The 25,423-nt window shown below is 41.1% G+C and overlaps 1 protein-coding gene across 1 annotated transcript in view; it reads right to left on the bottom strand.

The window, feature by feature from the left end:
- PLCL2 (phospholipase C like 2) overlaps positions 1 to 25,423 on the bottom strand; it is a 272,326-nt gene that overhangs the window by 40,429 nt on the left and 206,474 nt on the right. The gene's annotated exons all lie outside the window — the stretch shown is intronic.

The following is a 25,423-nucleotide window of genomic DNA, read 5'->3' as shown; positions in this document are numbered from 1 at the left end:
CTTCTTTATGAATAATGGATAGCTTTCTTCAAGCTCTGTTCACAATGGAATGGTTCAAAATCAGAGATTTAGTTTAATTCTTTCTTATGTATAAAAGGTACACCACTCCTCACACAACAGAGCCTGGAGAAATCTCTCAGTACATTATTTCTTTATACACGGCTTTTTTTTAAGCTTGATGCAAAACAATGCTACAGGGACAAACCCAATATCCCTTTGTTTTGAGAAAAAATCTTAGCAGAAATTAGAACATGTACAGTTGTGTGAAAAAGTATTTGCCCCCTTTCTGTTTTTTTTTTTTTTTGCATATTTGTCACACTTAAATGACTCAGATCATCAAACAAATTTTATTATTAAAATGGAGGTGGACTTGCTGTTGTGTTTCGCATCATTGTCCTGCTGCATAACCCAAGTGTACTTGAGCTTGAGGTCATGAACTGATGGCCAGACATTCTCCTTTAGGATTTTCTGGTAGAGCTCAGAATTCATGGTTCCATCAATTATGGTAAGTCGTCAAGGTCCTGAAGCTGCAAAGCAGCCCCAGACCATCACGCTATCACCACCATGTCTGACTGTTGGTATGATGTTCTTGTTATGAAATGCTGTATTCGTTTTATGCCAGATGTAATGCACACCTTCCAAAAAGTTACATTTTTGAAACCCTTCCTAGACCGATACATGCACACTACTTTGTTTCTAACCTCTTCTTGATTTTTTTTTACATTGTGGCATGATGTGTGGCTTTTTGTGACCTGTTAGCATGCTTCAATTTGTCAGTCAGCTTCAATTTATGTGATTTCTTGATTCGACAGGTCTGGCAGTAATCAGGCCTGGGTGTGGCAAGTGAAATTTAATTCAGCTTTCCAAAAAATTGTGGTTATTCACAGTTCATTAATGATTCAGCATGGGAGGGGGCAATTACTTTTTCACATAGAGCCAGGCAGGTTTGAACAGTTTTTTCCCTTAATAAATTAAATAATAGTTTAAAAACTGCATCTTGCATTACTCAGATTGTCTTTGTGTAATATTAAAATTTGTTTGATGATCTGAATCACTTAAGTGTGAGAAATATGCAAAAAAATAAAAAATCAGGAAGGGGGCAAATACTTTTTCACACAACTGTATAGATAGGTTAAAATTTCAGGTATGTGGAGGTGTTGCTCCCAACAACCAACCTGATTCCAACTGTCATTCTACTAGGGCAGTTTAGAAAAGTAAAAACATCTGATTGGTTGCCTTGGGCAACACTTCTATTTCTAATTAGGCTGAGTTTATAGAATATCCAAATGCCATGTAGTAAATCACAGGATTGGTAATAGCTGCTGCTGCAGGGCACCCATATGCTGGATACAAAGATTATCCACAGAGAATCAACAGATATTTCAATATATTGTAAATAATACCTAAAACAATTTAACCTACTCCTTTTAAAAGGAAAAGTCAGCTAAAGGTGTATACAGCGGCAGCCGCTCCATATAGAGCGCAGTCCACCTAATCTATGCGCCCTGCCCCCAATCTACATGCCGGACGCATGGATTCCAATGGGGTGAGGCTCTAATTGGCTTCAAAAATGGGTGGGCTCATTAATATTTGCTATGGTCTTCCTGCTTCCCCTCCCGGCCAATCAGGAAGCGTGAGGAGCGTGATTGGCCGAGAGGAGAAGCGATCGTATTGGCCGGGCAGGGGGGAGGGGGATGTACAGGAAGACATGAGAGATGGCTGCCTAGACCGATCTCTCAGTGCCTTGTATTGGCGACGATTGAGAGCTCGACCACATGAGTACCACCCAAGGGGTGGTAAAGTAACTATCGATGTTAACATCAGCTATTAAAGTGCACAGTGTAATACAGCCTTTCTCAATCTTTTTTACCCTAAAGGAACCCTTAGGATAATGCTGGGGTGTACAGTGCACAGTATACTACTTCCTCTCTCAATCCTTTTACTCTAAAGGAACCCTTAAGATAATGCTGGGGTCTCTGGGAAACCCTGCTAAAATTACTATATCTATATTTCATAATAAAATAGCATGACTAAGTAAGCTGCTGAAAGTTTTAAACATGGCATAACTACTTGTAGAATATTTGACACCCAGAGCTGATTTTGTTTACAGCACTTAATTGCTCAACATATTCAACAAAAATAATCATTAACATTTATGAATAATAATGACCAATAAAAGCCTGTGAAATCTGACGTGGCCCTTAAAGAGGTGATCCAGCCCCCCCACGAAAAATACTGCAGCTGCTGACGACTATCGGGTGCAGTCGCCGCCATTCCTGGTAAGGGAACCCAACAGGCCAGTCGGCCGGTTCCCTACTGCGCATGTGTGAAGCGTGCTGCGATTTTTTAATTGGTCTGGCAGCGGAGGAAGGAACCAAACTTTAGGGAGACGGAACGCGGCTCCGTCTCCCGGAAGTGGGGAGTGGTACCTGTCAAAAACAGGCACCTGTCCCCCCCCCTTAAAGGTGCCAAGTGTGGCACCGGAGGGGGGTTTGGGGGATTAGACAGATAAGGGGAATTTTCACTTTTGAGTGGAACTCCGCTTTGAGTCCCGCATACACTTGGCCGGTTCAACAGAAACCAGACAACATTCGGCCAGTGTGTACGTCAGCCTGTCTGACAGAAGCCAGCAGAAGGTCCGGCTTCTGTCAAAGGGTCATGCTCGAAAAACATCTGCTGATTAGCACCCGATCAGCACTCTCAGCCAATGGTTGAGAGCGCTGACCAGTGTGTTCTGGCGGGGGGCAGTCCTCCTGTCAGAACACAATAGTTCAGTGGGGAGATCGTTGTACTAACATCGGACAGTTAGAACAGCAGCTCCTCTCAAGCTCTTCATTTTTTTTTTTTTCTGTTCAGCCCGCTGGGTTGAACAAAAAAAAAACGAATAGTGTGCATTTAGCATTACACTAGTCAACAGTAAAAAAGTCTTTTTGCAGTGGAGCTCAGTGGTGAAATGCCAGCTTACATTGGTGGCCGACAGAGAATTGTCCCCTTACATTAATAGTCAGTGGTGAAATGCCCCCTTACACTTGTGCTCAGTGGCTAAATGCTGCCTTACATTGGTAGTCCGTGGAGAAATGCCCACTTACATTGGTGCTTGATGGCTAAATGCTCCCATAATGTACATTGGTAGTTCATAGAGAAATGCCCCCTTACATTGGCGGTTAGTGGAAAAATGCCACTTTAGAGTGGTGGTCAGTGGAAAAAAAATCCCACCTACATTGATTTTCAGTGCAGAAATTATCCCTTACATTGGTGGTCATTGTAAGGGGGGGGGGGGGGTCAATTTGTCATTGTTTATTGCTCAAGGAACCCCTAGTAACCACTTAAAGAACCCTAGTTAGAAAAGCACATAGTACTGGTAGTTCTATGTGGGGTTTTTTGACAATACATTTTCCAAATTTGGAAGTAGGGTCCAGTGTTAAGGGAGAGCAGGATTTACTAATGCCACATACACACAGCCGTACTTATCGACAGAAAAAGTCAGATGGGAGCTTGTGGTCGGACATTCTGACCGTGTGTATGCCCCATCAGACTTTTTCTGTTGGCATTTCCGATGGATTCAGATATAGAACATGTTCTAAATCTTTCCGTCGGAAATGCCGTTGGAGTTTAGCCCGTTGGCAAGTCTGCGCGTGTGTACGCGGCATTAGAGAGAACTTGAGACCATGTGTACAGCTTGGGCCTAGGATCCAAGGGGCTTCCCAATGATTGATTGGAAAACTAACCAAGTTGCTCATACCTGCACTTCAGTACTGTTGTTACCTTTGGATCATGTTCCTTTTAACACTCAAAAATCTACATTTTAAACTCTAACCCTTAGCCCAACCATAACAGTACATTTTCTACTGCAAACCTGCATTTATATCTCTTTAGCACCAAAAGCTCCCTTTTTGTAACACGATTAACCACATCTTCTCCGTGTTGGAAATCACCATTTCATGTACAGCATATGGAATGTGACTGTGCTTTTCAGTCTTTCCCACTGTCCCATCCCTAACCTACTCTTTGGATTTCCAGAGGGAATCAGTACACTGATGGTGTACATCCCAAGCTCTCTACCTCAATTACAATAAAACTGGGACAGAATGATGGCTATAATGTTTGGACTTTTCCTTTAAATTCAAAGTCCTGGGATCATAGGAAATGTGTATTCAAAAAGCAAAAACAACAAAAAATCTGGGTTTAGTATGATCTCTTTTGCAATCGTCTTCTGTTGCACCTGACATTTTATTTATCTTCTAGGAGTTTCAGAGTAATTATACACTTTGTAAAAGTGGCTCCTTCTGTGCAATTACAAGCTGCAAGTAATCATCAGTCATGCATTTACACTCCTTAATGTCTTGCTGAAAAACATCGCTTCCTCGGTACAGACTTTGATGACACTGACAGCTTTAGTAGCACGTCTGCAGCTGAAAATAAAGGTGAGATCTGGAAAAGGTGACTGCAGTTCAGTTCTTAATGCCAAAGCCTGAAACGGAACTCCAAGTAAATATTCAGAAATTCTTATTGCCACCCATAAGAAAACTGAGAACCAATCCAACAACACTTGATACACTCATTTAAAGGGATTTTTTTTTCTCAAAACCAAATCAATCAACACAGCAAAGAAAACAATTTGTTAGATCAGACTGCATTGGAATTCCATCAGGACCAATCTTTTTATTTTTTTTCTTCATTTATTGATTTATCTATCCATTTAATGCAACCAGTTTATGAAATATGACTCTTTTATAAAGATGATTGCTGTATCAAACCATTGCCTAGAGTTATTACAGCCAGCATTAAATCCCATTTGTACTTGCCAGTTAAAGCTAAATACATTTGGTTGGCAAGAACACAATGGGTAGTAAGGGTTTTACTGTTTGCTTCAGTCAAAAAGTGGCCGCAGTAAAAAAGCATGTCCCCTGCCAGCATGCCACATAGATCAACCACTGCTATCTGTTTGCAAGCAGCTGTCTATCTGCCGTGGTCTGAGATGTTCGCTCAGAGCTACAGCTCTCCAATCCGCAAAGCTCATGCCTCCTGCCAATTAACAAGTGGTAGCTCTGACTCAGCAAGAGCGCGTTGGACCGCTGCAGAAAATTTGCTACTTACACATAAAAAGTAACAGTCCTTTGTTGCAGCAAACTGACAGGAAGACTATGCAGAGTTACAGGTATGCCTAAATCACAAGGGTGGCTAAACAGAAGTGTGGGAGGTAGGTAGGTAGGTAGAACTGTTCCAGTAAATATGGGATCACTTTAAAGTAGAACTATAGGTAAACCTTTTTTTCCAATTTGGATAGAGCAAGGGAGGGTTATAACCAGGGTGGATAAAAATCAAAGATTTAAAAAAAAAAAAAAATCTGATTTTTTTTTTTTTTTTTTTAATTTAAATCAGATTTTTTTGATTTTTATCAAATTTATTGTAATAAAATGCTTTTGAAGTAAATTATATCTAAAGATAGTTCTTTGTTTAAGATACATTAATAACGCCAAAGACATGCAGTAAGAAGGGTCACTGGTTTGAATCCCAACCACGACACTACCTGCCTGGAGTTTGCATGTTCTCCCTGTGCCTGCGTGGGTTTCCTCCTGGTACTCCGGTTTCCTCCCACACTCCAAAGACATGCTGGTAGGTTAATTAGATCCTGTCTAAATTGTCCCTAGTATGTATGAATGTGAGTTAGGGACATTTGACTGTAAGCTCCTTGAGGGTAGGGACTGATGTGAATGTACAATGTATATGTAAAGCGTTATGTAAATTGAAGGTGCTATATAAATAACATAAATAATAAATAATTTAGTTTATTCAGCATGTAATGGAGCTTAGTTATGTACCCTGTTTCCCCGAAAATAAGACCTAGCGTGATTGTCGGTGATGGCTGCAATATAAGCCCTACCGCCCAAATAAGCCCTAGTTAAAGTCCTTGTAGGTCTTATTTTCAGGGTAGGGCTTATTTGGGGGGTAGGGCTTATATTGCAGCCATCACCGACAATCACGCTAGGTCTTATTTTCGGGGAAACAGGGTAGCATGAGGCTGTATAATCTGCAATATTTACATTTTTGGTAAATTCATTCAATGAATCCAAGCTCGGCAAGCTAAGATAACATGCACTGTATGATGCATTCACATAATTTCACAGCAACTATGAGATAAAACAAAGTTCAGGAATATTCTTTTATCCCATTGTTTTGCAAATCTATGTACACTCAAAACTGTATGATTGAATCTGTTCTGATATCGCTGTTTTACTAAGCTGACAGCTTATTATTCTAAATAGGAAACCTTCATTTTCTTTGTAAATATTAAAGATTCTAACTACCAGCAAAAATAAGTCCTTACATTTAAAGAGCACCTGTCATTTCAGATCCATCATGGCAGTGCCTGTTAGCGGGCATCCACTCACCTGCTGCCGCCACCTCCCTCACCTTGTTGTGTCACTGCCGCATCACCAGCTGTACCATTAAAGTGAATGGGACTGTCGGTGAGTCAACAGCGGGTCAGAAGAGGAGCCTCTGCTGGACAGAGATGACAGTTGCTCTTTAAAAGTTATGATTTAAATCAAGCCTTTTTACTAGTGATTTAAATCAACTTGATTTAAATCAAATCCACCCTGGTCATAACCGTTAGATCATTTTTTTTTCACCATCTGTGTACCATTGTGTAGATTTCCCTTCACTTCCTGTCCCATAGCCAAGCAGGAAGTGAGAGGAAATCCCTGCAAATTAAAGAAATTCTCCCAGGTCACCAGAACTAATGTCCCCATTGGAAGATTTCCCCTCTATTACTTTTCTGGGGACAACCCAAAATTTGGGATTTTCTTTTACTTTCACTTTCGATGATAATGGTAAACAGGACACATGGAGAGGGTGAATCTCCTTAATGGTTGCACGGACAGTAATAAAAACTGGCAAGCATTCTAATCCCCCTCCACTTGATCCAGAGGTAAAAAAAAAGTTTCACCTTTAGTATATACTTTAAGGCAAAGGAATTATTATAAAGTAATAAAAAATGTTTTTTCATTAGTACCGGTCACCTTAGTGAAATAACACATAATAGTGATATAGCAAAAGCCATGGGCACAGATGGGCATATTTTTTTAACAATGGCACAATGCCATAAGTCTCTGTATATAAAAGTGGTTGCACCTATGAAAAGTGCTAGAATAACAATCCACAAGGTATTTAAGTCGCAAATTCATTATGCATTCCTGTGCCAACTTGTACCACTCCAGAGCACAGCTCAATTTTGCAATAACTTTTTTCCAGTTAGCTTCCTTTTGCTGAGCCCATGGCTTATCTGCCAATACACATTTTTGTTGCACCTGCTTCTCTGTGCTTTTGCCTCTAAATAATATCACAGTTTTCTACAGATTCTAATTACAGCTTCCTTACATCAGGAAGAAAGCCCAGAGGTCTAAAGGACGACAATGGTCAAAGTCGTAAAGTGCCAATTTAATAGAATGCTGCAGACTTTTTAAACACAAAAGATCCCTGATGAAGCTTACTGTATAGTGATGTTATGAGTGTAAAGAGGTAACATTCAAGAAAAAAAAATATCTGCATAAAAGGACAATGCTAAATGTTGTGATAGAGCATTGGAGGATATTTACTAAAACTGGTGCACACAGAATCTGGTGCAGCTGTGTATATAGTAACCAATCAGCTTCTAAATTCAGCTTGTTCAATTAAGCTTTGACAATAAAACCTGGAAGCCGATTGGGTATTATGCACAACTGCACCAGATTCTGTGTGCACCAGTTTTAGTAAATCTCCCCCATTGTGTAGAAAATCTTCGAATACCATGTCTTCAGATGGAATCCTAAAGAGGGCCAGTCACAAATGGGCATTGTAATTGTATGAATCTCAACTCAATATGGTATAAAAAGCATAACCTTATTTGTCAGACTATTCACCCCAGTATTTATCTAAAATTTCCCCCACTGAGGGCAATGCTTCTGCTGTAAGCCCTCAGAGATTTCTCATTTCCTTCTTGACCTCCTGGGATATCCTTGTGCATATCTGAGGAGGCTGCAGGAGCGGGGTCTTGAAGTGGCCGGTGGGCAAACCTGAGGGGACAGCTGTCAGAAACAGATGTCAGAGCAAAAGATGGATGTGCGGGACCTAGGCTGTGGCAGTGGTTTAGAAGATCACAGCAGCTCAAAGCTGGATTTACTGGGCAGGTAATTATGTGTTCTGGTGAGAAACCAACTTAACAAGTAAGAAGGGGCATGAAAATAAAAAAGTGGGTTTTTTTTAATTTTTTTGCTAAATAAGCGAAAAAAAGACCAAAAAGTTTGAAAAAAAAAAAAAACATGCATTTCTGTTTTTTTATTTTGCAAATAATCTTTTATTCATAAATTAAGGCCAAAATGTATACTGCTAAATTTCTGAAGGTTCTTTGGTGAAAAGAATATATAGTGTATATTCTTAGATTGTAAGCTCTAACGAGCAGGGCCCTCTGATTTCTCTTGTACCAAATTGTATTGTAACTGTAACGTCTGCGCTGAGCAAACTGTTGGTGCTATATAAATCCTGTATGATAATAATAATTATTATTATTATTATTATATTATTATTTAGTCTGTAGGAAAGTTAGAGAGTCCACAAACTATGGCATCAATCCTGATTTACTGCCGGCCTATCATTTCTTGCGAACCGAAAATGCCAGGACAGCACTAATATCCCCCAAATTACCCCTTTTTGGAAAGTAGACAGTCCAAGGTATTTGGTAAGAGGCATGGTGAGTTTTTTTTCCATACTTTTTTGGAAAGTAAGGCAATATATTAAAAAAAATGAACATTTTTTTTTTCATACTGTCACCAGTACAGTGTCATCATATAACTGGTGTGGCAGTGATCAGGGACACTGACTGATGACAGTATGTAAAAAAAAAAAAAAAAGAATACTAATACACAATGAATTGCATGAAACAAAGTCATTCATTGAGTACAATTGTCATGTGATCTGCTGTGATTAGCCACAGCGATCACATGGTACCGGCAGTGGGTCGGTACAGTGATTTGTCATCGCCCTTGTCCGGTGGACACAGCGGGTGACAGTTTGCTCATGAGCGTGGCCCATGGGGCATGATCCTGAGAGAACGTCAAATGATGTCCTCCCGGGATAATAGGGCTCCCGCCCGGCTTTACTATTATAATAGGCCGAGCAAGAAGGGGTTAAGCTTAAATTAAACTCTAACACTATCCTATTCAGACCCCTAAACTAATTTTCAACACTAAGTAACCCCCTCTCCTGCACATCTATCATGTCCTGTTCCAGAAGCCATTATGATCTATGAAAGTTGAAAACAACCAATATCTTGGGGCTAAACGCTACTAATCTGTGATGAATGGCAGAAGCAACAATACATGCAAGTAAACACCACTCCATATGATCCACATCGATATTCAAACAGATCTCTCAAATGCTGCAGCAAAACCTAAATGGGCATGTAAACTAGCCTTAAGATTCCAGTACATAGGGGGAAGGTTCCTAAAGCTGATGTACGTTAACCTATGTTGACCTACAGCATAGACTGATTTCCCCTTCATACACTCAATAATTCAGACAACATCAGGCCTGCCTCTGGAAGCACTTTCATTCCACCTATTATGAATTACATGTATACAGTACAAAATATCATTCTGTAGGGGCTGTTCAGTGCCCACACAGCAACTCAAGCCTGTTATTATATAGCCAATTTAAACTTAGAAGAATAATGACCTTCCTGTGGCCTTACTTCCACTGAAAGGCGGTTTGTGGAACTATTAATTCTTCACATTTCCCTGCAGGATGCTACATAAATGTTATGCTGCACAGTTTTAAGGCTGTGAGGGTATATGGTTAACCACATTTCTTTTCTTACATTTAAAACATTTAATGTTGTACGCAAGGTATTATTTTTTGATACTTAGATTCGTAGAACTGCTATTGTTACTTAGGGATTAGAATAAATAGTAAGAAAGCAGTTCTTTGGGGAAACATTTGGCTTGATTTAATTTCATTTTCATGCTTGAGTGATATACATCTAATAAACTCATGTTTTCTTTTTCAGGGACTGCACAAGCCTTATCTTTAAAGTATTACATGTGATAAGATATCTCTTGTTATCTTGCATCACAAATTCAATCTTTAAAGGGTCACTGTAGACACACGTGATATTTTAGTTATAGGTCTGTCTGATGAGCTGGGGCGGCTTTGGCTATTTATACAGTATGAATTTCAAGCATGGAGTTTGCATGTTCTCGCTTTGCTTTCATGGGTTTCCTCTGGGTACTCTGTTTCCTCCCACACTCCAAAGACATGCTGGTAAGTTAACTGGCCCCTGTCTGTATTAGCCCTTGTATGTGTAAGCATGTGAGATACAAACCTTAGATTGTTAGCGCCTTGAGCACAGGGATTGATGTACAAAATGTAAAGCTCTACATTATTTGCTGCTATATAAATACCTGCAATAAATAAATAGATAAATATACATCATGAATGCTCCAACTGCAGGATCTCCTTTCCAAAATGCCTGACTAAGTTCTTGTACACCTTTAAGTTGTGAGTGCTCCCAACCAACCTTTGCATGTTCCAGCATTTTCAGTTGCATTGCATAAATCCAATAGGGGTATTGCGTATTATTGATATTGGCTACAGCTTGTGTGCAAAGCCAGAAACTAAAGCACAGATATTTTACCAATACTTGATAGAGGTCCCTTGAGCCTTAGTAAAAGCAAACATTGGCTGATAAAGGCATGGCAATTTTAAGGGGTCTTACAAGACCATGTAAAAGAAACCTGTTTATATTTGGTGCAGGTTGTATTGGTTGGTATGATATAGTGTGTTAGAACTGAGCTCTGTTTAGTACTGTCCTGAGGGTAATCTCAGTCCTGTAAAGATGAAACAGGTGCATCTCAAAAAATTTGAATATCATCAAAAAGTTAATTTATTTCAGTAATTCAATTCAAAAAGTGAAACTCATATTATATAGATTCATTACACGCAGAGTGATATATTTCAAGCATTTCTTTCTTTTAATTTTGATGATTATGGCTTACAGCCAGTGAAAACCCAACATTCAGTATCTCAGAAAATTATAATATTACATAAGACCAATAAAGTAAAAAGATTTTTAATACAGAAATATTGGCTTACTGAAAAGTATGGCCATGTACAATATAGTATGCACTCAATACTTGGTCAGGGCTCCTTTTGCATGAATTACTGCATCAATGCAGTGTGGCATGGAGGTGATCAGCCTGTGGCACTGCTAAGGTGTTAAGGAAGCCCAGGATGCTTTGATAGCGGCCTTCAGCTCGTCGACATTGTTAGGTCTGGTGTCTCTCATGTACCTCTTGACAATACCCCACAGATTCTCTATGGGTTTTAGGTCAGGCGAGTTTGCTGGCCAATCAAGCACAGTGATACCATGATCATTAAACCAGGTATTGCACTTTTGGCAGTGTGGGCAGGTGCCAAGTCCTGCTGGAAAGTGAAATCAGCATCTCCATAAAGCTGGTCAGCAGAAGTGAGCATGAAGTGCTCTAGAATTTCCTGGTAGAGGGTTGTGTTGACTATGAACTTGATAAAACACAGTGGACCAACACCAGCCAATGACATGGCTCCCATAATCATCATTAACTGTGGAAACTTCAAGCTGGACCTCATGCAACTTGAGGTCTGTGCCTCTCCACTCTTCCTCCAGACTATGGGACCTTTATTTCCAAATAAAATGCAAAATTTACTTTAATCCGTTAAAAGAGGACTTTGGACCACTGAGCAACAGTCCAGTCTTTTTTCTCCTCAGCCCAGGTAAGACGCTTCTGACGATATCTCTGGTTCAGGAGTGGCTTAACACAAGGAATGCTACAGTTGTAGCCCATGTCCTGAATACGTCTGTGTGGTGGCTCTTGAAGCATGGACACCAGCCGTAATCCACTCCTTGTGAATCTCTCCCAAATTCTTGAATGGCCTTTGCTTCACAATCCTCTCAAGGCTGCGGTTATCTCTGTTACTTGTGCACTTTTTTCTAACACACTTTTTCCTTCCACTCAACTATCAATTAATATGCTGCGATACAGCACTCTGTGAAGAGCCAGCTTCTTTAGTAATGACCTTTTATGACTTACACTCCTTGAGGAGGGTGTCAATGACTGTCTTCTGGACAACTGTCAAGTCAGCTATCTTCCCCATGATTGTGTAGTCTACTGAACCCGACTGAGAGACCATTTAAAGGCTCAGGAACCCTTTACAGGTGTTTTGAGTTAAATTACAGTGAGGGGAAAAAAGTATTTGATCCCCTGCTGTATGTTTGCCCACTGACAAAGAAATTATCAGTCTATAATTTAATGGTAGGTTTATTTTAACAGTGTAGCTGATTAGAGTGCGACACCATGAGTCTACATTATTGAACACTTTCACAATATTATAATTTTTTGAGATACTGAATTCTGGGTTTTCACTAGCTGTAAGCCATAATCATCAAAATTAAAATAAAGAAATGCTTGAAATATATCACTCTGTATGTAATGAATCTATAAGAGTTTCACTTTTTGAATTGAATTACTGAAATAAATTAACTTTTTGATGATATTCAAATTTTTTGAGATGCACCTGTACATATCTTTTCTGAAGCCGGTCCGGTCTCCAGCAGTGGAAGCGCTGCAGAAGAGACAGCCGACAACGCCTGGAAAATGTCTGGGAAGTGACTTCACGAATAGAGTTACTATGGGGCTTCTGTTGTCAGCTGCCTCCTCTGCATCCGCCTCCACAGAGAAGCTGCCGCTGACAGCTCAGTGTGGGACCAGACCGACTTCGGAAAAGGTATGTATAGTAATATCTTCTTTACAGGGCTAGATAGGTTAGTTTTAGATTGTTGAAGAGTTTCCCAACCGGTCTTCATCAGGTGACATGCGTCACATCGTTTTTGCCAATTGCCAGTAATCAAAGCAAAACTTCACAGAAAAGGGGAACTTCCCCTTCGTTGCATCTCCCCCCTCCTCCTCTAACAATTGGCACTTTTTTTGGGGGGGGGGGGGGGGGGGCCTCATATAAGGAGTTTCCTTATATTAAAAGTCAGCAGCTACAGTATTTGTAGCTGCTGACTTTTAATTTTTAGGGGGAGACTGGAGCTCCTCCTTAGGGTCGTCTTACTGATTTATACCCTCAAGTGGGTTTTTGGGGTAGTTGGATGTCTTTAGGCTAGGTAATGTTGCTGTTCAGGTGTGCTTACAGTATAAATGGGACTGGTGCATGTTACTGTATATTGTACTTGTTATGCTGGAAACAATTTGAACTACTTCAATAAAGCTGTAGTCTTGAACTCTCCAGCCTAAAATGTATTTAAGCCCTAATGCACATTTTAAACGTGTCAAAAACGTGTGCTAACGATATATGCACATGGGTTCTTGTTACTGTCAGCATTAGTATGTTTAACAAGTGCCAAGTGGAGAGGTGGGTAGATGGTGTTACAATCCTTGCCTTCATTCATAGAATACACAGCTACCTATGAAGGCCAGCCTGGCCCAAACTAGTTAATGGGCATTAAACATGGAGTTAGATTTTAAGCATGCATAACACATGTATAAGCATAAGCAATGCTGCAGGAACATACAAACTATGTCACAGTCCACAAGGATATCCTGCTTATAAATCTGTGTTCTGTAGTTATTCATTCCCAGCATTGAGCAGGCTTGTTTGGCAAGTATACCCTCGTGGCACAGCTGAATCTAATGTTCTCCTGCAGAGCAGCTATGTAGTAAGTCCCATTTGTAAGAGGCAAACTAAAAATCTCAAGGGTGTGCCTAAAGAATGCTGCAAGCTTAGGGAAACCTAGAACATTATCCATGCGGTACACAGCAGAGAAAGAATCACAATTTTCTTTAAATTTAGAACATCTTATGTATCATAAGGATTATTTCCATTTTTTTATTTCTTTTTATGTGGTGCCCCTGCACCTATGTGCTAGTCTAGGGACCAGCTATGTCAACGTCCATGTTCAGATCAAAATTTGAGATAAAGGCATCACATCATTACTTGCAAAGATCACCAATTTAGATATAGCTTTCCACAGAAAATCAAACAAGTCGTTGTGAAAAAATACTTCACCCATCTGCCAAAAATGACTCATCAGATATTTCAAATGCAAGCTATATGTAGGAGTCCATAAAGCAAAGGGCATAAATCACACAGGCTGCAACAGGGATAGGAGAGGAAGACACTGGTTCTGACCATGGAACCCCAATGTGGCCGTGACAGGGAGGATTCATTTCAGCAGCGCGCAAAGCATCAAGGCCACGGCATATAGACACCTCTGTCCTGCTGCCTTTGCAGCTTAAGAGGGGGCAGGAAAAACATGGCTAAACTGCCTATTTTTTCCACCTCTCAACCGCGTAGTGTAAATTAAGCCAATGCATTGAAACCAAATCATTAGCATGAGAGCCAGGTAATTCTCAAAAGAAGAAGTCAGCAGACTACACAATTATTATATGACAGGTGTACCTAATGAGATTTCTTGTAGTTGGCTTCCTCTATTTATTCAAATTACATTTCCAGCCTAAATTTTTACATTCCTAAGCATTTATAAAAACAGTATAAGCTCCTTACTTTTGTCCAGATTGGCGTTTTTTTTTTTTTTTTAGAATAAACGAACAATTTGTTATGTCTTAGACGGCAGAGAAGATTAGATTTGCAATACAGCTGGTTCTTGGTTCTCACGCCATTTACAGGTTATGCGTGTGTCTTCTACATTTATTAACAAATTTGCTAAACTAGTTCAAAACAACCAGGTACGATCCTCTGTCTTATGTGAAAGGGCTCTACTTTAATGAGTTAACATGTGCTATACCCTTAAAGTGAACCATTTAGTGAACCATTTAGAAACATCACAAGCAGGGCCGTCTTTAAGGCAGGGCAAAAGGGGCAGCTGCCCTGGGCCCTGTCATTGTTGTGGGGTCCAAAGCAGCTGCCTCATACTTGCCAACTATCCCAGTTTAAATTCCCTTGTTCCTTGAAGCTGTAGTCCTGTGCCATGTCCTGATATCTCAGTGTGAAGTGCTGCTACTAATGCTGCCCAGCTCTGCCCTATTGTGTACAGATGGCTCACCTGCAGACCCTGTGTTTACATGTAAATAACCATCATTCATATGTAAATAACAGGAGCATTCATATGTAAATAGTGGCAGGATTCATTTGTAAATGGAGGAGGCCGGCGGCATTCATATGTAAATAAAGGCCCCTCTGCAGTGAAGAGATGATGTGCTGTAAACTCTAGCAACCAATCAGTGAGCAGTATTACCCGTACAGTAATCTCTAGCAACCAATCAACAAGAAGAAACCATGTGCTGTAACCGCTAGCAACTAATCAGTGAGCCGTAATGTGTGCTGTAACCTCTAGCAACCAATCAGTAAGTGGTAATGATATGCTGTAACCTCTGGCAACCAATCACAATCACTGCCTGATCTGATACAGTAAACTGATTTTAAGTCTAGCTGATATTTATGTATGTCTCAAAGCAGGTGGAGAGCAAAATTGCATGGGGTGGGGGGCAAGAAAATTTTTGCCCAGGGTCTAATCAACATTAAAGACAGCCCTGGTCACAAGAACCACTAACCCCTCCCCGGTAATATTATAGGGTTAATATTTGTTAAAGTAATATGTATATGACCATATTTTTTTATTTCACAAATCTTCATTTATATTTTCTCCACATTTACATGCAGACCACGCTGTCCAGCAAGTGCCACTGTTACAGGTTTGGGACAAACCACCATCGGCTGTCAAAAAATATCAAAATGGCATTCGGAAAGCGTCAGTATCACCCCGCAATGCCTGGCAACAGCTGCTGAACAGAAGATTGCCTTTCAGGGGGGTGGTAGAGACTGCCACAGGTGTGAACTAGCCCAAGTCAAAGGATGTTGCATGGGCTAAGATGATGTCATTAGTCTGCTGCAGGCTGTAGGGAGTATTTTATCAGTCTCCTCTTCCTCAGTGATCAGACTGAAACATTTATCTTTGAAGCAAGTCATGTGGCTGCAGCGGGGGGGGTCTGTCTCAGAAACATGTGAACAAATTCAAGAATGGGAACCAGGATTTACATGACCGTTCCATTTCTGAGACAGCATCTTAAGCCCCATACACACTATCAGATTTTCTGCTGTTTTTTGTCTTCAGATTTACTAAAACCATGTAGTGCAAGGGCCTGCCTAATTGCATACAAATTGAAACGCCTAAGGTTTGACCTCATATTATATGGTTTTGGTAAATCTGAAGAAAAAAAAATCAGCAGAAAATCTGATAGTGTGTATGGGGCTTAAGGCCAGCAGTTGACTGTTTGAATCTCGGCCAGTTTAGCAGGAACCGGCTGAGATTCGAACCATGTATGGGCAGGCTGAATGTACCAAGTTGATTGATCGGCCAACTTGGGTACAACCAGCATGGCAGATTTTTCATGTGATAATCGCTAGCAGCTTGTATAGTGAGAAAGATGCCCTTGTCAGTACTGTCTGTGTTGATGGGGGAATGGAGAAAATTTCTTTCCTGCAACCCGTGGTTGCAGGAAAGAAATTTGCTCCATGTATGGCCTCTAAGTGTAGAAAGGATTTGCTGATCCCAGATGACGCAGTAACAAAGATAGCACTATCCTTCTGTAAAGAAAAGAAGATAAAGGAACTGTCAGGTCAGAAACAATGATCTTTGTGAGATGTAATAAATAACTGTACTTACGCATTATGTAGCATGCATGTACTTAACATGAATAAATATATCTAGTTATAAGTCCACTTAAACCAGCATGGCTGTCAAGAACAATGAAGGCATTATTTATGCAATCTGAAGACTTATTATCCTGAGATAACCATGTATTGTTTAAGTTAATAAATGAATCAAGATGAGCAAATGCATCACAGAAAAGCCCCCTGAAAAAAATTAAATAAATAAATAAATTCTATGATCACCAGTCTAAAATAAAGACCCACATCAAAACAATGCGACCACAATCAATGTTAAAGTGGTGATGCTTATAGGGGAATTCCAGTATGTCATTTTTTTTATTGTAAATACAAGAAAAAAAGGCAGAACCATCACATTTTAATGTTAAGCACTGTTAACTAAATGAAGCTCTAAGGAGATATAAAGTACATAACACACTAGGGACCCATTTGATTTTACTATCACCAGCCTTTTGCGTCACAGTCAGCTCCATCTACAGATAGCAGTATCACAGGACTGTGAGGGGCAACAGGCACATAACTATCATAAACATGAAAGAATAGCTTTTACCTATGCTATAGTGGGGTCCAATTACCCACCCACCACAATGGTGGACTATGTTTTTGTCCTACTGAAATATTTTAATGAGGATTTTAAGGGTGAAGTAGAAAAGTATTCTTTAAAGAAGTGGGCATTGTATTATCATAGCATAAGGAGATGATTACACAATAGCACCCGTCAATATAAAAATATGCCAGTTGATTGCAGAGTTATATTACCTTCAATATATAAAATATACGCAGCACCAGGGGCGTTGCTAGGGGGTGGCTTTTGGGGCTATGGCCCCGAATCTGAGGCCAATAGCCCCGAGTCTCTGCAGGGGTCCCCAAGGGGAGGGGAGGCTCTCTGGGGCCCCTATGTAAGTGGGGGGCTCTCTGGGGACCCTGGTGTAAGGGAGAGGCTCTCTGGGGACCCTGATTTTAAGGCCTAGGCTCTCTAGGGACCCAGATTTAAGGGGGAGGCTCTCTGTGGACCCTAATGTAAGGGGGCCTCTCTGGGAACCCTGATGTAAGTGGGGGGGCCCTCTGGGTACCCTGATGAAAAGGGGAGGCTCTCTGAGGACTCTGATGTAAGGAGGAGGCTCTCTGGGGACCCTGATGTAAGGTGATGTAAGGGGGGGCTCTCTGGGGACCCTGATGTAAGCGGGGGGCTCCCTGGGGATATATATACACCCACACGTATATTACTGTATATACATGTTTATGCCTGCCCAAGCATATGACTTTCTTTACTACACTGCTATGGGCTCTAGCCCCAGATCTTTTGTAGACCTAGCAACGCCCCTGCGCAGCACAATTAGATTATTTAATACACTCCTTAATAGCTCTACTTTAATTAGTGAAAAATAAATAAAAATAAAAATCGCATCATCAAAAGTCCATCATATATCTCAAAACAAAAAAAAAATCTCATCCAAAGATTCACACCACTGTGTCATAAATAAGCGACAGTTCATATAGCTTCTCAGATGTGTCCTGTGAACCATCACCTCTAGGTGAGATGCCTGATCACCTCCACAATTAGACCCCATTACAGATTCTCACTCCCTTATGACCAATTCATCTTGTAAGCGATTTAGCAACACTCCTCCTCCTCCTGGCACGAGTTATACTTATTTGCTCCCTTCTACTTGATCCTCAGTCATCAGCATGACCACACAGCAGGAGATATAAAAGGGAGAACCACAGTGCTCTATATTTTCATACTCTTTATTCGCAATAAAACGTGAATTAAAAACACTTACAAAATTGCATAACAAAATGAGCATTGCGTTAATCTCGGCTCACCACTAATACACGGATGACCACTGTGTGTGACATCACGGGCTCGGCTCCTCCCACCTATACGTGTTACGCCCTGCGACTGGGCTTCTTCAGTAGGCATTGTACTGGCATCAGGGCCATGCCGGGAGTGGATGTTGCCAGAGGCGGACGTTGTTGCCACCCCCCAAAGATGGCCAACCGTAGCACTGACTGTGTATGTTAAAAGTCTAGGCTCAGCATCACTGATCAAACATTTCTACCGGCCACTGCACCTGTGACACAGGCAGGCACAGTGGCTAGAAGTGCTGTACTGGGTGACGTTCCTTGTTAACAGGCTCTATGTCACTAAAAAGGCTCCGTGGCTTTGCCTTCCTGTGTCACAGGCAAACAGACATGGAGCTCAGTACGGCTGAGCCTGTGCTTTACTGAGCTGCATTGAGGACAAAATGTCCGGTATGGATATTCCAGCCTCAGTGCCATGCCTCCATGAGTGCCCCTTCACTGGTGGCAGAGATAGACTGTGTTCAGAATGTCACAGAGTCCCAAGACTCATGAGTGAACGTTGCAAAGAAAAGGTTGAATCAGGCTTCAGTTGATTTGTTGACACGTTAGTGAAAAGAGTAACATTTTCAAAATAAAAAGGGACAGAGAAGTTAAAATGGTTGTAAAGGTAATTTATTTATTTTTTTAAATAACAAACATGTCTATACTTATCTGCTCTGTGCAATGGAATTGCACAGAGCTGCCGCAAATCTCCTCTACTGGGGACCCCTGCCGGTGCTTCTGGCCCCTCCTCTCTGTCCAGTGCATGCTCGCTCCTGAGCCCCGCTGCTCAGACCGCAGGGCTCGGCCCCACTCCCTCGTCACTGGCTTTGATTGACAGCACTGGAAGGCAATGGCTCCCGGTGCCCCAGTAAAGGCAGCAAGACCCGGAAATGAGGGGAGAGAAGAGCTGCAGACGTGTACAACGCTGGATAGAATGAGGGCTCGGGTAAGTAAAAAGGGGGGGTGGGTGAGGGGGGGTGCTGATGCCTAAATATTTTTTACTTTAATGCAAGAAATGCATTAGGTTAAGAAATGTTTTGGCTTTAGAACCACTTTAAAGTAACTCAGGAGATTCACATACTAACAATTCTATACGTTTTCTTTAATAGTAGAATAGAAATAAATAAATAAAAAATACAGCCCATTAAAAGGGAAAATAACAAAAACAGTCCTCGTGAGGACAGGAACGGATTGGCTTCTTGTACTTCTGACAACATGTCAAATTCAGGTACAAACACTGTTTGCATTTAAAAAATTAAAGTGATACTAAAAAGTTCCTTTTTTTTTTTTTTTAAATAACAAACATGTCATACTTCCCTGCACTGTGCAGCTCGTTTTGCACAGAGTGGCCCCCGATCCTGCTCTTCTGGGGTCCCTCGGCGGCTCTCTCGGCTCCTCCCTGCATTAGATAACCTAGATTAACTTGGGAGCGCGCTCCAGAGTCCGGCATTCCACGTCCATAGACATAGACATAAGGTGAATAAACACTTACCTTTACAACCCCTTTAAAATATAATGATGTATTAATGAATATAGAGCTGCACGAATTTGTGTCTTATATATGTGCCTAGAGTACAGGTTCAAGTATCAAAAACATGAATACAAGCTTGACAACACATTGCATTCAGATGTCCGACTACTGTATACTAAAAAGCACAAAGGAGAATTATTTTGCAATATGATGCAAAAACAAACCACATTTCCTTAATTACTACAAATTATTCAAACAAAATGCTAACACACATATGCAATTATTGGGCAAATTTGACAAGAAATAGCAATTTTCCATTCATATTTTTCAAGTCACCAGGGAAATCAATGAAAGAAAACAGTTTATAACTTTCCCCAGCTGTGAACTAAAATATGGTAATGGAAAAAATGCAACATATAATACAATCTCTGGATAAACAGCATCCTTGATCAAGGGAAAGGAGTCATATAACATGCAGAAACCAGAGTAAAAAAAAAAATACAGCAGGATTGTATTAGATGCATTCCTTCTATTAAGAAAAGCAAGTTATAATTGGGCTTACAGAGGAATCCGTTTATTAAGTCTTAAAGTGTATGCAAGGCCAAAACTTTTTTTTCCCTTAATTTTACATAGAGTAGAAATGTTATTTTTTTTTTCTGTCTGTGTCCAGCTGAGTAGATTTCCCTGTACTTCCTGTCCTGGAAATGAAACATTAATTCAGAGGACATACACTATATTGTCAAAAGTATTGGAACACCTGCCTTTACACGTACCTGATGGCATCCCAATCTTAGTCCGTAAGGTTCAATATTGAGTTGGCCCACCCTTTGCAGCTATAACTTCAATCTTCTGGGAAGGCTGTCCACAAGGTTTAGGAGTGTATCTATGGGAAGGTTTGATCATTCTTCCAGAAGCACATTTGTGAGGTCAGGCACTGATGTTGGATGAGAAGGCCTGGCTCGCAGTCTCCGCTCCAATTCATCCCAAAGGTGTTCTATCGGGTTGAGGTCAGGACTCTGCAGGCCAGTCAAGTTCCTCCACCCCAAATTCACTCATCCATGTCTTTACTGACTTTGCTTTGTGCATTGGTGCACAGACATGGTGGAACAGGAAGGGGCCATCCCCAAAATGTTCCCACAAAGTTGGGAGCATGAAATTGTCCAAAATGTCTTGGTATGCTGACACCTTAAAAGTTCCCTTCACTGGAACTAAGGGGCCAAATCCAACTCCTGAATAACAACCCCACACCATAATCCCCCCTCCACCAAATGATTTGGACCAGTGCACAAAGCAAGGTCCATAAAGGCATGAATGAGTGAGTTTGGGGTGGGGGAACTTGACTGGCCTGCACAGAGTCCTGACCTCAACCCGATAAAACAAATCTTTAGGATGAGTTAGAGCGGAGATTGTGAGCCAGGCCTTCTCGTCCACATCAGTGCCTGACCTCACAAATGCGTTTCTGAAAGAATGGTCAAACATTCCCATAGACACACTCCTAAACCTTATGGACAGCCTTCCCAGAGGAGTTAAGGCTGGTATAGCTGCAAAGGGTGGGCAAACACAATATTAAACCCTATGGACTAAGACTGGGATGCCATTAAAGTTTATGTGCGTGTAAAGTAAAGGTGCGCAGCTTCACTGGTCTCACAATTCGATTTAATTACGATTATCCTGTCAACAATTCACGATGCATTACAATTACTCCCCGTGGTTTTCATAAAAAAAATTCAAGCAATCAGAAGAACTCCATTTTTTTATTTCATCTGCTCTAAAAAAAAAAAAAAAAAAGGACACTCCCTGCATGTAGCAAAGTCTGAACACAACAGACAAGAACAGTATTTAGAACAGTAAATACACAGCATGCTCCACCAAGAGAAGTACCTGCACCTTTTTAAAAACAACACTCCACTATGTGGCATGGATGAACCCAGGGACATATACACGCTGTCACCAAACGCCAGTCTTAGCAATAATCATCGGCATGTTTAGACAGCTTTCGTCCCCCGGTATTGAGTCCACTGCAGAACTGTTTTTCCAGTCCTTGAATGCCTCCTATGGTCACCCTCTAGCACATGGTTTTACAGACGTAGACAGACACCTGTGACCTTTGTAGTGATTTGATTAACATTTTAAAGAGACCTAGAAGACTTGTACCTCTAATTGGACAGTATTCCCTGAAGAAGCCCGACATATGGGTGAAACATGTTGGGAACTCCATCTTATAGTGCTGTATCCATAAAATCTTATTGATCTGGACTTGCCAATTGTTATGTTTTAACAATTTTTTGATTTTTCTCTTTAAAATAAAAAAATTCTTATACATTATAGTTGATACTATTTCAATTTATTTTGCACCTTAAAGATCAAAATTCCTCCTCATACTTCTAACTAATTAAGGGATGTGGTGCTAATATTAAGCTAATCTGCCCGTGATCATAAAGTCCTTTTTTATGTGGCATGGATGTGAACGAGCATCCTAGAGAATAATGGGATTTCCAGTGTCATACATTGCAGGGCCACAAAAAGATGCAGGAGAAATCCCACTACTGCGAATAGGGCCTTAGATGAATAAATTGGCTTGGAATTTACAATGCAGCACTGATAATGAGTAATTAATATTTTTGTATTTCTTAAAAAGCACATTTAATAATGATCAAGGCAAATTTAGCTTTCTCTACATGTTTCTTTCATTCTTTTCTCACAGATTATATAGGAAGAATTCAGATGGAAAAATACAACACATTCTCTCTTCCAAGGGTCAATCTTATCCCCTGGTTTCATAACCTCATCACTGCTACTTTGTTCATTTGTAGGAGAAATGATTCTGAATTTTTTCCAAGTTGTCTCTGAATGTCACATGACACTGACCAACATGTATTGTTCCCGTTTCCGAACGAGCGTCTTTTTTTTTTTTTTTTTTTTCTTGTCTTAACAAGAGTGAAGAGGTCAATTAGACTTCATTACAAATCGACTTTGCCTGTCTAGGCAAAACTTCAGCCAATCTGTAATGAGGTTATCATCGATCTCTGCCTTGTTAGTGGATCCGTTATCGGTGCTCTGCCACACAACGTGACATTAAAAAGCACCTTTCTATCAAGAGCTGAAAACTCCTGCTAATGTTAAAGTGATGTCAAATAAATATTTGTCACATCTCACTTAACAGAAAGTAAATATAAGCGGTCGTATATAGTTATCAGTGGCGGATCAGCAAATGTGTGTCCTTTGCATTCAAGCTGTCATCTTCTGCAATCCAACCAATTTATTTTATCGCAGAGTACACTCAGAACTGAACAACTGCCACGAATAAACATAGAAATGGAGCTATGCGCGTCAGACTCCGTTTGTAGAGAACATATTGCTAGAATGACTGGATCACAAACAAATATGCCATACTGAAAAGCAAATTGTCCTGTTTAATTATTTAGTTACGTAAAAATCTTCCTGAAAATCGATGGGTATTGTGTTCTTTCTGCAATTTTTTTTTTTAAGAAGAGGTCTGTCCACAGATTTGAACTGTGATATGGGGAACTTTCAAGCATATTTCCACTTCTGCAGTCAAATTTGATAAAAGCCCCCACTTTATGTTTATTATGATTTCCCATTCATAAAGCATGCCTACATTTTTTAAAAATATTTCTTACCTTTTAAATCAGAGGTCTCCAAATGTTCCAAACAAAGGGGGTGCTGTACTGTGGCCAGTGAGTAGAAAGTGTCTAAGTATCAGAGGGTATAAACAATGCCCCATCTTTTGTATCACTGGGAGGAATAGTGCCCCAATGTTGGTGTCAGAGGGAGGAATAGCGCCGCAGGGTGGGTGTCAGTGGGAGGAATAGCACCGCATGGTTGGTGTCAGTGGGAGGAACAGCACCGTAGGGTTTGGTGTCAGTGGGAGGAATAGTGTCCCATCACTGGTGTCAGTGGGAGGAATGGAGCCACAGGGTTGGTGTCAGTGGGAGGAATAGCGCCGCAGGGTTGGTGTCATTGGGAGGAATAGCGCCGCAGGGTTGGTGTCAGTGGGAGGAACAGCACCGTAGGGTTTGGTGTCAGTGGGAGGAATAGTGTCCCATCACTGGTGTCAGTGGGAGGAATAGCGCTACAGGGTTGGTGTCATTGTGAGGAATAGCGCCGCAGGGTTGGTGTCATTGGGAGGAATAGCGCTACAGGGTTGGTGTCATTGTGAGGAATAGCGCCGCAGGGTTGGTGTCATTGGGAGGAATAGTGCCCCATTTCCGGTGTCAGTGGGAAAAATAGTGCCCCATTTCCGGTGTCAGTGGGAAAAATAGTGCCCCATTTCCGGTGGCAGTGGGAAGAATAATACCCCATTGTGAGTATCAGTGGGAAGAATAATACCCCATTTGAATATCAGTGGGAGGAATAGTGCCCCATCACTGGTGTCAGTGGGAGGAACAGTGCCCCATCACTGGTGTCAGTGGGAGGAATAATGCCCTAATGTTGGTGTTTTGGGGAGGAACAGTGCCTTGTATCAGCGGGAAGAACAGTCCCCAAGGGCTGGATAAAGACAAGAAAATGGCCACATCTGGAATCTGGTCTGCAGTTTGGAGACCACTGTTTTAGACGTTTCTTAAGAGCAGGGGTTATGGCTGACTGCAAAATTTCTTCAACAATGTTAGAGTGATCCTGGCCCAAGTCTGGACTCATTAAGGTACAATGCAAGTAGCCCATCCTCTACACCAGTGATGGCAAACCTTGGCACCCCAGATGTTTTGGAACTACATTTCCCATGATGCTCAACTACACTACAGAGTGCATGAGCATCATGGGAAATGTAGTTCCAAAACATCTGGGGTGCCAAGGTTCGCCATCACTGCTCTACACCTTTAACCTAGTTACAATCAGTAATGAAGGACTGCCTGCACAGTACAAATGGGATTAATTATGGCAAACACACCTGCCTAGCACCCTCGTAAAGAGCGCTACCTAGAATTTTTCCTTGGTGGAGAGTCCAGAATAGAGCACATAAAAACAGTAAGTTGTAATTTTTAAATGTTTTTTTTTAACCCCTTGGTGCCAGCCACACGTAAAAAATGCAGCCCCCCAGCCGGGGGGCCTTGGCGCTGAGCGGCCACATATTTGCATGAATTGGGGCAAATACATTGTGAAAATATTCAATAAAAATATTAAAAACTAAAAATCTGAATTGGTCTTCATATTAAGCCCCAATACAACATTACCGGGAGAGGGAGGGGCAGTATCAGGAGCCCATCAGGCTCCACTGTAATGAATCAATGAATGCGCTGATAGAAGTAGAGAGCACAGGGTAAATCATCACTGCTGCTCCTTTATTGTCCAATTACAACTGGGGGGTGGGGGAGGGGATAGGTGTTTTTGACAAAGCTGCCACGTTTTCCCATTGCCGGCAGCCAAAACGTTCCTATCCTGAAT

This window comes from Aquarana catesbeiana, linkage group LG05 (genome assembly GCF_042186555.1).
Source record: "Aquarana catesbeiana isolate 2022-GZ linkage group LG05, ASM4218655v1, whole genome shotgun sequence".
NCBI lineage: Eukaryota > Metazoa > Chordata > Amphibia > Anura > Ranidae > Aquarana > Aquarana catesbeiana.
This window is presented reverse-complemented; position numbering and strand designations above follow the sequence as displayed.